Source organism: Amia ocellicauda, chromosome 8, assembly GCF_036373705.1.
Source record: "Amia ocellicauda isolate fAmiCal2 chromosome 8, fAmiCal2.hap1, whole genome shotgun sequence".
NCBI lineage: Eukaryota > Metazoa > Chordata > Actinopteri > Amiiformes > Amiidae > Amia > Amia ocellicauda.
The window spans coordinates 201,267-213,736 of NC_089857.1; the positions used below are offsets into that span (position 1 = coordinate 201,267).

At 45.2% G+C, this 12,470-nt stretch overlaps 7 non-coding genes across 7 annotated transcripts; all 7 read right to left on the bottom strand.

Annotated features, from left to right (window-relative positions):
• Window positions 1–314: 314 nt before the first annotated feature.
• On the bottom strand, window positions 315–385 carry trnag-gcc (transfer RNA glycine (anticodon GCC)). The gene has a single exon. It is a non-coding gene; the product is annotated as a tRNA-Gly (tRNA).
• A 2,651-nt stretch (window positions 386–3,036) lies between these two features.
• trnag-gcc (transfer RNA glycine (anticodon GCC)) lies at window positions 3,037–3,107 on the bottom strand. Its single transcript has one exon. It is a non-coding gene; the product is annotated as a tRNA-Gly (tRNA).
• Window positions 3,108–6,599: 3,492 nt separating this feature from the next.
• On the bottom strand, window positions 6,600–6,670 carry trnag-gcc (transfer RNA glycine (anticodon GCC)). The gene has a single exon. It is a non-coding gene; the product is annotated as a tRNA-Gly (tRNA).
• Window positions 6,671–9,031: 2,361 nt separating this feature from the next.
• Window positions 9,032–9,102, bottom strand: trnag-gcc (transfer RNA glycine (anticodon GCC)). Its single transcript has one exon. It is a non-coding gene; the product is annotated as a tRNA-Gly (tRNA).
• A 1,203-nt stretch (window positions 9,103–10,305) lies between these two features.
• trnag-gcc (transfer RNA glycine (anticodon GCC)) lies at window positions 10,306–10,376 on the bottom strand. Its single transcript has one exon. It is a non-coding gene; the product is annotated as a tRNA-Gly (tRNA).
• A 570-nt stretch (window positions 10,377–10,946) lies between these two features.
• Window positions 10,947–11,017, bottom strand: trnag-gcc (transfer RNA glycine (anticodon GCC)). The gene has a single exon. It is a non-coding gene; the product is annotated as a tRNA-Gly (tRNA).
• A 355-nt stretch (window positions 11,018–11,372) lies between these two features.
• trnag-gcc (transfer RNA glycine (anticodon GCC)) lies at window positions 11,373–11,443 on the bottom strand. Its single transcript has one exon. It is a non-coding gene; the product is annotated as a tRNA-Gly (tRNA).
• Window positions 11,444–12,470: the final 1,027 nt, after the last annotated feature.

Sequence of the window (12,470 nt, forward strand, 5' to 3'; positions counted from 1 at the left end):
TCATTATAGATAGATGAGTGAGTGAGTGAAAGAGAGAGAGAGACAGACACAAATGTCTGGTTGTTACAATAATAGCCATCCTCTTCTACATAGAATGGGGAAAACCATTGGCCGCGAATCAAGCAACAACCTCCCGAGTGGATGGTGAGATCTCTACCACTGTAGCACAAATGCTCAGGTGACAAGGGTTTCAAGTGGATGAAAGAGGAATAAGTACCAGATGAGACTTAGATCTCGGGATTACTAAGTCACGGGTTACAGTAACGTCCGGATGGGACGATGTAATCATTGTCTTCTTTGCAGAACGAGGAAAATGCATTGGCCGGGAATCGAACCCGGGCCTCCCGCGTGGCAGGCGAGAATTCTACCACTGAACAACCAATGCTCAGGTTATGAAAATCTTAAGTGGTTGAATGGAAAAGAAGTACCAATCATTAAAGAAAATTGGATAGATGAGTGAGTGAGTGAGACAGACACAAATGTCTGGTTGTTGCAATTATTTGCCATCCTCTACTATATAGAACGGAGAAAAAAATTGGCCGCGAATCAAGCAAACACCTCCCGATTGGCAGGTGAGATCTCTACCACTGTTGTACCAATGGTCAGGTGACAAGGGTTTGAAATGGTTGAACGATGAATAAGTACCAATCAGACCAAGACCTCGGGATTACTAAGGCGCGGGAAATAGGAACGTCCGGATGGGATGATGTAGAAAGAAGTACCAATCATTATAGATAGATGAGTGAGTGAGTGAAAGAGAGAGAAAGACAGACACAAATGTCTGGTTGTTACAATAATAGCCATCCTCTTCTATAAGGATCGAGGATAACCATTGGCCGCGAATCAAGCAACAACCTCCCGAGTGGCAGGTGAGATCTCTACCACTGTCGGACCAATGGTCAGGTGACAAGGGTTTGAAATGGTTGAACGATGAATAAGTACCAATCAGACCAAGACCTCGGGATTACTAAGGCGCGGGAAACAGGAACGTCCGGATGGGATGATGTAGAAAGAAGTACCAATCATTATAGATAGATGAGTGAGTGAGTGAATGAGAGAGAGAGACAGACACAAATGTCTGGTTGTTACAATAATAGCCATCCTCTTCTATATAGATCGAGGATAACCATTGGCCGCGAATCAAGCAACAACCTCCCGAGTGGAAGGTGAGATCTCTACCACTGTAGAACAAATGCTCAGGTGACAAGGGTTTCAAGTGGATGAACGAGGAATAAGTACCAATGAGAACTTTAACCCATAAAACATGAATGATGCAGCCAACACGAGCCAATGAGGCACAGACGAACCTCTGGATGGCACGATGCAGTCATCGTCGTCTATGCAGAAGGAGGAAAAAGTACCAATCAGACCCAGACCTCGGGATAACTAAGGCACGGGAAACAGGAACGTCCGGATGGGACGATGTAGAAAGAGGTACCAATCTTTATAGATAGATGAGTGAGTGAGAGAGAGAGACAGACACAAATGTCTGGTTGTTGCAATTATTTGCCATCCTGTTCTATATAGAACGGGGAAAACCATTGGCCGCGAATCAAGCAATGAATTCCCGCGTGGCAGCTGAGATCTCTACCAATGTAGGACCAATGCTCAGGTGACATGGGTTTCAAATGGTTGAAAGAGGAATAAGTTCCAATCATACCCAGACCTCGGGATAACTAAGGCACGGGAAACAGGAACGTCTGGATGGGACGATGTAGAAAGAGGTACCAATCTCTGTAGATAGATGAGTGAGTGAGAGAGAGAGACATACACAAATGTCTGGTTATTACAATAATAGCCATCCTCTTCTATATAGATCGAGGATAACCATTGGCCGCGAATCAAGCAACAACCTCCCGAGTGGCAGGTGAGATTTCTAATACTGTCGGACCAATGGTCAGGTGACAAGGGTTTGAAATGGTTGAACGATGAATAAGTACCAATCAGACCAAGACCTCGGGATTACTAAGGCGCGGGAAACTGGAACGTCCGGATGGGATGATTTAGAAAGAAGTACCAATCATTATAGATAGATGAGTGATTGAGTGACAGAGAGAGAGAGAGACAAGTGTCTGGTTGTTACAATAATAGCCAACCTCTTCTATATAGAACGGAGAAAAAAATTGGCTGCGAATCAAGCAGACACCTCCCGAGTGGCAGGTGAGATCTCTACCACTGTAAGACCAATTCTCAGGTGATAAGTGTTTGAACCGGCTGAAGGAGGAATAAGTACCAATCAGAACTTTAACCCATAACACATGAATGATGCAGCCAACACGAGCCAATGAGGCACAGACGAACCTCTGGATGGCACGATGCAGTCATCGTCGTCTAGGCAGAAGGAGGAAAAAGTACCAATCAGACCAAGACCTCGGGATTACTAAGGCGCGGGAAATAGGAACGTCCGGATGGGTTGATGTAGAAAGAAGTACCAATCATTATAGATAGATGAGTGAGTGAGTGAAAGACAGACACAAATGTCTGGTTGTTACAATAATAGCCATCCTCTTCTATAAGGATCGAGGATAACCATTGGCCGCGAATCAAGCAACAACCTCCCGAGTGGCAGGTGAGATCTCTACCACTGTCGGACCAATGGTCAGGTGACAAGGGTTTGAAATGGTTGAACGATGAATAAGTACCAATCAGACCAAGACCTCGGGATTACTAAGGCACGGGAAACAGGAACGTTCGGATGGGATGATGTAGAAAGAAGTACCAATCATTATAGATAGATGAGTGAGTGAGTGAAAGAGAGAGAGAGACAGACACAAATGTCTGGTTGTTACAATAATAGCCATCCTCTTCTACATAGAATGGGGAAAACCATTGGCCGCGAATCAAGCAACAACCTCCCGAGTGGATGGTGAGATCTCTACCACTGTAGCACAAATGCTCAGGTGACAAGGGTTTCAAGTGGATGAAAGAGGAATAAGTACCAGATGAGACTTAGATCTCGGGATTACTAAGTCACGGGTTACAGTAACGTCCGGATGGGACGATGTAATCATTGTCTTCTTTGCAGAACGAGGAAAATGCATTGGCCGGGAATCGAACCCGGGCCTCCCGCGTGGCAGGCGAGAATTCTACCACTGAACAACCAATGCTCAGGTTATGAAAATCTTAAGTGGTTGAATGGAAAAGAAGTACCAATCATTAAAGAAAATTGGATAGATGAGTGAGTGAGTGAGACAGACACAAATGTCTGGTTGTTGCAATTATTTGCCATCCTCTACTATATAGAACGGAGAAAAAAATTGGCCGCGAATCAAGCAAACACCTCCCGATTGGCAGGTGAGATCTCTACCACTGTTGTACCAATGGTCAGGTGACAAGGGTTTGAAATGGTTGAACGATGAATAAGTACCAATCAGACCAAGACCTCGGGATTACTAAGGCGCGGGAAATAGGAACGTCCGGATGGGATGATGTAGAAAGAAGTACCAATCATTATAGATAGATGAGTGAGTGAGTGAAAGAGAGAGAAAGACAGACACAAATGTCTGGTTGTTACAATAATAGCCATCCTCTTCTATAAGGATCGAGGATAACCATTGGCCGCGAATCAAGCAACAACCTCCCGAGTGGCAGGTGAGATCTCTACCACTGTCGGACCAATGGTCAGGTGACAAGGGTTTGAAATGGTTGAACGATGAATAAGTACCAATCAGACCAAGACCTCGGGATTACTAAGGCGCGGGAAACAGGAACGTCCGGATGGGATGATGTAGAAAGAAGTACCAATCATTATAGATAGATGAGTGAGTGAGTGAATGAGAGAGAGAGACAGACACAAATGTCTGGTTGTTACAATAATAGCCATCCTCTTCTATATAGATCGAGGATAACCATTGGCCGCGAATCAAGCAACAACCTCCCGAGTGGAAGGTGAGATCTCTACCACTGTAGAACAAATGCTCAGGTGACAAGGGTTTCAAGTTGATGAACGAGGAATAAGTACCAATGAGAACTTTAACCCATAAAACATGAATGATGCAGCCAACACGAGCCAATGAGGCACAGACGAACCTCTGGATGGCACGATGCAGTCATCGTCGTCTATGCAGAAGGAGGAAAAAGTACCAATCAGACCCAGACCTCGGGATAACTAAGGCACGGGAAACAGGAACGTCCGGATGGGACGATGTAGAAAGAGGTACCAATCTTTATAGATAGATGAGTGAGTGAGAGAGAGAGACAGACACAAATGTCTGGTTGTTGCAATTATTTGCCATCCTGTTCTATATAGAACGGGGAAAACCATTGGCCGCGAATCAAGCAATGAATTCCCGCGTGGCAGCTGAGATCTCTACCAATGTAGGACCAATGCTCAGGTGACATGGGTTTCAAATGGTTGAAAGAGGAATAAGTTCCAATCATACCCAGACCTCGGGATAACTAAGGCACGGGAAACAGGAACGTCTGGATGGGACGATGTAGAAAGAGGTACCAATCTCTGTAGATAGATGAGTGAGTGAGAGAGAGAGACATACACAAATGTCTGGTTATTACAATAATAGCCATCCTCTTCTATATAGATCGAGGATAACCATTGGCCGCGAATCAAACAACAACCTCCCGAGTGGCAGGTGAGATTTCTAATACTGTCGGACCAATGGTCAGGTGACAAGGGTTTGAAATGGTTGAACGATGAATAAGTACCAATCAGACCAAGACCTCGGGATTACTAAGGCGCGGGAAACAGGAACGTCCGGATGGGATGATGTAGAAAGAAGTACCAATCATTATAGATAGATGAGTGATTGAGTGACAGAGAGAGAGAGACAAATGTCTGGTTGTTACAATAATAGCTAACCTCTTCTATATGGAACGGAGAAAAAAATTGGCCGCGAATCAAGCAGACACCTCCCGAGTGGCAGGTGAGATCTCAACCACTGTAGGACCAATTCTCAGGTGATAAGTGTTTGAACCGGCTGAAGGAGGAATAAGTACCAATCAGAACTTTAACCCATAAAACATGAATGATGCAGCCAACACGAGCCAATGAGGCACAGACGAACCTCTGGATGGCACGATGCAGTCATCGTCGTCTATGCAGAAGGAGGAAAAAGTACCAATCAGACCAAGACCTCGGGATTACTAAGGCGCGGGAAACAGGAACGTTCGGATGGGATGATGTAGAAAGAAGTACCAATCATTATAGATAGATGAGTGAGTGAGTGAAAGAGAGAGAGAGACAGACACAAATGTCTGGTTGTTACAATAATAGCCATCCTCTTCTACATAGAATGGGGAAAACCATTGGCCGCGAATCAAGCAACAACCTCCCGAGTGGAAGGTGAGATCTCTACCAATGTCGGACCAATGCTCAGGTGACAAGGGTTTCAAGTGGATGAACGAGGAATAAGTACCGATGAGACTTAGATCTCGGGATTACTAAATCACGGGTTACAGTAACGTCCGGATGGGACGATGTAATCATTGTCTTCTTTGCAGAACGAGGAAAATGCATTGGCCGGGAATCGAACCCGGGCCTCCCGCGTGGCAGGTGAGGTCTCTACGTCTGTAGGACCAATGCTCAGGTGACAAGGGTTTCGAGTAGTTGAACAAGGAATAAGTAACAATCATTATAGATAGATGAGTGAGTGAGTGACAGAGAGAGAGAGACAAGTGTCTGGTTGTTACAATAATAGCCAACCTCTTCTATATAGAACGGAGAAAAAAATTGGCTGCGAATCAAGCAGACACCTCCCGAGTGGCAGGTGAGATCTCTACCACTGTAAGACCAATTCTCAGGTGATAAGTGTTTGAACCGGCTGAAGGAGGAATAAGTACCAATCAGAACTTTAACCCATAACACATGAATGATGCAGCCAACACGAGCCAATGAGGCACAGACGAACCTCTGGATGGCACGATGCAGTCATCGTCGTCTAGGCAGAAGGAGGAAAAAGTACCAATCAGACCAAGACCTCGGGATTACTAAGGCGCGGGAAATAGGAACGTCCGGATGGGATGATGTAGAAAGAAGTACCAATCATTATAGATAGATGAGTGAGTGAGTGAAAGACAGACACAAATGTCTGGTTGTTACAATAATAGCCATCCTCTTCTATAAGGATCGAGGATAACCATTGGCCGCGAATCAAGCAACAACCTCCCGAGTGGCAGGTGAGATCTCTACCACTGTCGGACCAATGGTCAGGTGACAAGGGTTTGAAATGGTTGAACGATGAATAAGTACCAATCAGACCAAGACCTCGGGATTACTAAGGCGCGGGAAACAGGAACGTTCGGATGGGATGATGTAGAAAGAAGTACCAATCATTATAGATAGATGAGTGAGTGAGTGAAAGAGAGAGAGAGACAGACACAAATGTCTGGTTGTTACAATAATAGCCATCCTCTTCTACATAGAATGGGGAAAACCATTGGCCGCGAATCAAGCAACAACCTCCCGAGTGGATGGTGAGATCTCTACCACTGTAGCACAAATGCTCAGGTGACAAGGGTTTCAAGTGGATGAAAGAGGAATAAGTACCAGATGAGACTTAGATCTCGGGATTACTAAGTCACGGGTTACAGTAACGTCCGGATGGGACGATGTAATCATTGTCTTCTTTGCAGAACGAGGAAAATGCATTGGCCGGGAATCGAACCCGGGCCTCCCGCGTGGCAGGCGAGAATTCTACCACTGAACAACCAATGCTCAGGTTATGAAAATCTTAAGTGGTTGAATGGAAAAGAAGTACCAATCATTAAAGAAAATTGGATAGATGAGTGAGTGAGTGAGACAGACACAAATGTCTGGTTGTTGCAATTATTTGCCATCCTCTACTATATAGAACGGAGAAAAAAATTGGCCGCGAATCAAGCAAACACCTCCCGATTGGCAGGTGAGATCTCTACCACTGTTGTACCAATGGTCAGGTGACAAGGGTTTGAAATGGTTGAACGATGAATAAGTACCAATCAGACCAAGACCTCGGGATTACTAAGGCGCGGGAAATAGGAACGTCCGGATGGGATGATGTAGAAAGAAGTACCAATCATTATAGATAGATGAGTGAGTGAGTGAAAGAGAGAGAAAGACAGACACAAATGTCTGGTTGTTACAATAATAGCCATCCTCTTCTATAAGGATCGAGGATAACCATTGGCCGCGAATCAAGCAACAACCTCCCGAGTGGCAGGTGAGATCTCTACCACTGTCGGACCAATGGTCAGGTGACAAGGGTTTGAAATGGTTGAACGATGAATAAGTACCAATCAGACCAAGACCTCGGGATTACTAAGGCGCGGGAAACAGGAACGTCCGGATGGGATGATGTAGAAAGAAGTACCAATCATTATAGATAGATGAGTGAGTGAGTGAATGAGAGAGAGAGACAGACACAAATGTCTGGTTGTTACAATAATAGCCATCCTCTTCTATATAGATCGAGGATAACCATTGGCCGCGAATCAAGCAACAACCTCCCGAGTGGAAGGTGAGATCTCTACCACTGTAGAACAAATGCTCAGGTGACAAGGGTTTCAAGTGGATGAACGAGGAATAAGTACCAATGAGAACTTTAACCCATAAAACATGAATGATGCAGCCAACACGAGCCAATGAGGCACAGACGAACCTCTGGATGGCACGATGCAGTCATCGTCGTCTATGCAGAAGGAGGAAAAAGTACCAATCAGACCCAGACCTCGGGATAACTAAGGCACGGGAAACAGGAACGTCCGGATGGGACGATGTAGAAAGAGGTACCAATCTTTATAGATAGATGAGTGAGTGAGAGAGAGAGACAGACACAAATGTCTGGTTGTTGCAATTATTTGCCATCCTGTTCTATATAGAACGGGGAAAACCATTGGCCGCGAATCAAGCAATGAATTCCCGCGTGGCAGCTGAGATCTCTACCAATGTAGGACCAATGCTCAGGTGACATGGGTTTCAAATGGTTGAAAGAGGAATAAGTTCCAATCATACCCAGACCTCGGGATAACTAAGGCACGGGAAACAGGAACGTCTGGATGGGACGATGTAGAAAGAGGTACCAATCTCTGTAGATAGATGAGTGAGTGAGAGAGAGAGACATACACAAATGTCTGGTTATTACAATAATAGCCATCCTCTTCTATATAGATCGAGGATAACCATTGGCCGCGAATCAAGCAACAACCTCCCGAGTGGCAGGTGAGATTTCTAATACTGTCGGACCAATGGTCAGGTGACAAGGGTTTGAAATGGTTGAACGATGAATAAGTACCAATCAGACCAAGACCTCGGGATTACTAAGGCGCGGGAAACAGGAACGTCCGGATGGGATGATGTAGAAAGAAGTACCAATCATTATAGATAGATGAGTGATTGAGTGACAGAGAGAGAGAGACAAATGTCTGGTTGTTACAATAATAGCTAACCTCTTCTATATAGAACGGAGAAAAAAATTGGCCGCGAATCAAGCAGACACCTCCCGAGTGGCAGGTGAGATCTCAACCACTGTAGGACCAATTCTCAGGTGATAAGTGTTTGAACCGGCTGAAGGAGGAATAAGTACCAATCAGAACTTTAACCCATAAAACATGAATGATGCAGCCAACACGAGCCAATGAGGCACAGACGAACCTCTGGATGGCACGATGCAGTCATCGTCGTCTATGCAGAAGGAGGAAAAAGTACCAATCAGACCAAGACCTCGGGATTACTAAGGCGCGGGAAACAGGAACGTTCGGATGGGATGATGTAGAAAGAAGTACCAATCATTATAGATAGATGAGTGAGTGAGTGAAAGAGAGAGAGAGACAGACACAAATGTCTGGTTGTTACAATAATAGCCATCCTCTTCTACATAGAATGGGGAAAACCATTGGCCGCGAATCAAGCAACAACCTCCCGAGTGGCAGGTGAGATCTCTACCACTGTCGGACCAATGGTCAGGTGACAAGGGTTTCAAGTGGATGAAAGAGGAATAAGTACCGATGAGACTTAGATCTTGGGATTACTAAATCACGGGTTACAGTAACGTCCGGATGGGACGATGTAATCATTGTCTTCTTTGCAGAACGAGGAAAATGCATTGGCCGGGAATCGAACCCGGGCCTCCCGCGTGGCAGGCGAGAATTCTACCACTGAACAACCAATGCTCAGGTTATGAAAATCTTAAGTGGTTGAATGGAAAAGAAGTACCAATCATTAAAGATAATTGGATAGATGAGTGAGTGAGTGAGACAGACACAAATGTCCGGTTGTTGCAATTATTTGCCATCCTCTACTATATAGAACGGGGAAAACCATTGGCCGCGAATCAAGCAAAGGCCTCCCGAGTGGCAGGTGAGGTCTCTACATCTGTAGGACCAATGCTCAGGTGACAAGGGTTTCGAGTAGTTGAACAAGGAATAAGTAACAATCATTATAGATAGATGAGTGAGTGAGTGACAGAGAGAGAGAGACAAATGTCTGGTTGTTACAATAATAGCTAACCTCTTCTATATAGAACGGAGAAAAAAATTGGCCGCGAATCAAGCAGACACCTCCCGAGTGGTAGGTGAGATCTCTACCACTGTAGGACCAATTCTCAGGTGATAAGTATTTGAACTGGCTGAAGGAGGAATAAGTACCAATCAGAACTTTAACCCATAAAACATGAATGATGCAGCCAACACGAGCCAATGAGGCACAGACGAACCTCTGGATGGCACGATGCAGTCATCGTCGTCTATGCAGAAGGAGGAAAAAGTACCAATCAGACCAAGACCTCGGGATTACTAAGGCGCGGGAAACAGGAACGTCCGGATGGGATGATGTAGAAAGAAGTACCAATCATTATAGATAGATGAGTGAGTGAGTGAAAGAGAGAGAGAGACAGACACAAATGTCTGGTTGTTACAATTATAGCCATCCTCTTCTATATAGATCGAGGATAACCATTGGCTGCGAGTCAAGCAACAACCTCCCGAGTGGATGGTGAGATCTCTACCACTGTAGCACAAATGCTCAGGTGACAAGGGTTTCAAGTGGATGAACGAGGAATAAGTAACAATCATTATAGATAGATGAGTGAGTGAGTGACAGAGAGAGAGAGACAAATGTCTGGTTGTTACAATAATAGCCAACCTCTTCTATATAGAATGGAGAAAATAATTGGCCGCAAATCAAGCAGACACCTCCCGAGTGGCAGGTGAGATCTCTACCACTGTAGCACAAATGCTCAGGTGACAAGGGTTTCAAGTGGATGAACGAGGAATAAGTACCGATGAGACTTAGATCTCGGGATTACTAAGTCACGGGTTACAGTAACGTCCGGATGGGACGATGTAATCATTGTCTTCTTTGCAGAACGAGGAAAATGCATTGGCCGGGAACCGAACCCGGGCCTCCCGCGTGGCAGGCGAGAATTCGACCACTGAACAACCAATGCTCAGGTTATGAAAATCTTAAGTGGTTGAATGGGAAAGAAGTACCAATCATTAAAGATAATTGGATAGATGAGTGAGTGAGTGAGACAGACACAAATGTCTGGTTGTTGCAATTATTTGCCATCCTCTACTATATAGAACGGGGAAAACCATTGGCCGCGAATCAAGCAAAGGCCTCCCGAGTGGCAGGTGAGGTCTCTACGTCTGTAGGACCAATGCTCAGGTGACAAGGGTTTCGAGTGGTTGAACAAGGAATAAGTAACAATCATTATAGATAGATGAGTGAGTGAGTGACAGAGAGAGAGAGACAAATGTCTGGTTGTTACAATAATAGCCAACCTCTTCTATATAGAATGGAGAAAATAATTGGCCGGGAATCAAGCAGACACCTCCCGAGTGGCAGGTGAGATCTCTACCACTGTAGCACAAATGCTCAGGTGACAAGGGTTTCAAGTGGATGAACGAGGAATAAGTACCGATGAGACTTAGATCTCGGGATTACTAAGTCACGGGTTACAGTAACGTCCGGATGGGACGATGTAATCATTGTCTTCTTTGCAGAACGAGGAAAATGCATTGGCCGGGAATCGAACACGGGCCTCCCGCGTGGCAGGCGAGAATTCTACCACTGAACCATCAATGCTCAGGTTATGAAAATCTTAAGTGGTTGAATGGGAAAGAAGTTCCAATCATTAAAGATAATTGGATAGATGAGTGAGTGAGTGAGACAGACACAAATGTCTGGTTGTTACAATAAAAGCCATCCTCTTCTACATAGAATGGGGAAAACCATTGGCCGCGAATCAAGCAACAACCTCCCGAGTGGATGGTGAGATCTCTACCACTGTAGCACAAATGCTCAGGTGACAAGGGTTTCAAGTGGATGAAAGAGGAATAAGTACCGATGAGACTTAGATCTCGGGATTACTAAGTCACGGGTTACAGTAACGTCCGGATGGGACGATGTAATCATTGTCTTCTTTGCAGAACGAGGAAAATGCATTGGCCGGGAATCGAACACGGGCCTCCCGCGTGGCAGGCGAGAATTCTACCACTGAACCATCAATGCTCAGGTTATGAAAATCTTAAGTGGTTGAATGGGAAAGAAGTTCCAATCATTAAAGATAATTGGATAGATGAGTGAGTGAGTGAGACAGACACAAATGTCTGGTTGTTACAATAAAAGCCATCCCCTTCTACATAGAATGGGGAAAACCATTGGCCGCGAATCAAGCAACAACCTCCCGAGTGGATGGTGAGATCTCTACCACTGTAGCACAAATGCTCAGGTGACAAGGGTTTCAAGTGGATGAAAGAGGAATAAGTACCGATGAGACTTAGATCTCGGGATTACTAAGTCACGGGTTACAGTAACGTCCGGATGGGACGATGTAATCATTGTCTTCTTATCTGAACTTTGTCGCAGAGAGGCCTCTCTGGCTTCGGGCTCAGATAACAGCACACGGCATGAGGTCCGTGTGGTTGGAACAAAGGCAGTCCGGTTCGGCTTTGTCCAAGAACTTCCACTCAGTCGATGCACCTGAGTAGATAGTAGGGTTTTTTGGGCGCGGCCTATTTTGTTATGACGTATGCCCTAAGCTTATTAGTATTCCTACGTCATAATTGGGGGGCGTGATTTTAGGTAGAGTTATTTCCTTAATTATTCCTATGTCATATCCGTCAGAAAGTGTACACCCATAAAACCCTGAACAACAAGGCCACCCATAAATACCCCCACCCCTCTGAAGGCAACGCCCCGAAACTCTCCTCTTTATTTAAGAACCCGCGCTGCTTTTAGGCAATACCTCTTTAATTCTCAGCATCTGATACATCCCGCTTATTCAACATGTCCAGCGACATCAACATGAAACCCCGCAAGAAACAATCCCGGGCAAGGGTTCCTGTACTCACCAATTTGAAGATTGAATGCTCCTGGGTGTTGTTCTGGGGGGGTCGACGGGGTTACCGCTTTAAAAGGGACCCCAGCTATGTTGGAGTGGAGCTTTTTGCTTTGGGAGAGAAGGAGGGTACGTTGGAACCTTTTGAGATGGTAATTGAATACTCTTATGAGGACTGGTTGAAGGTGATGGCCTGGA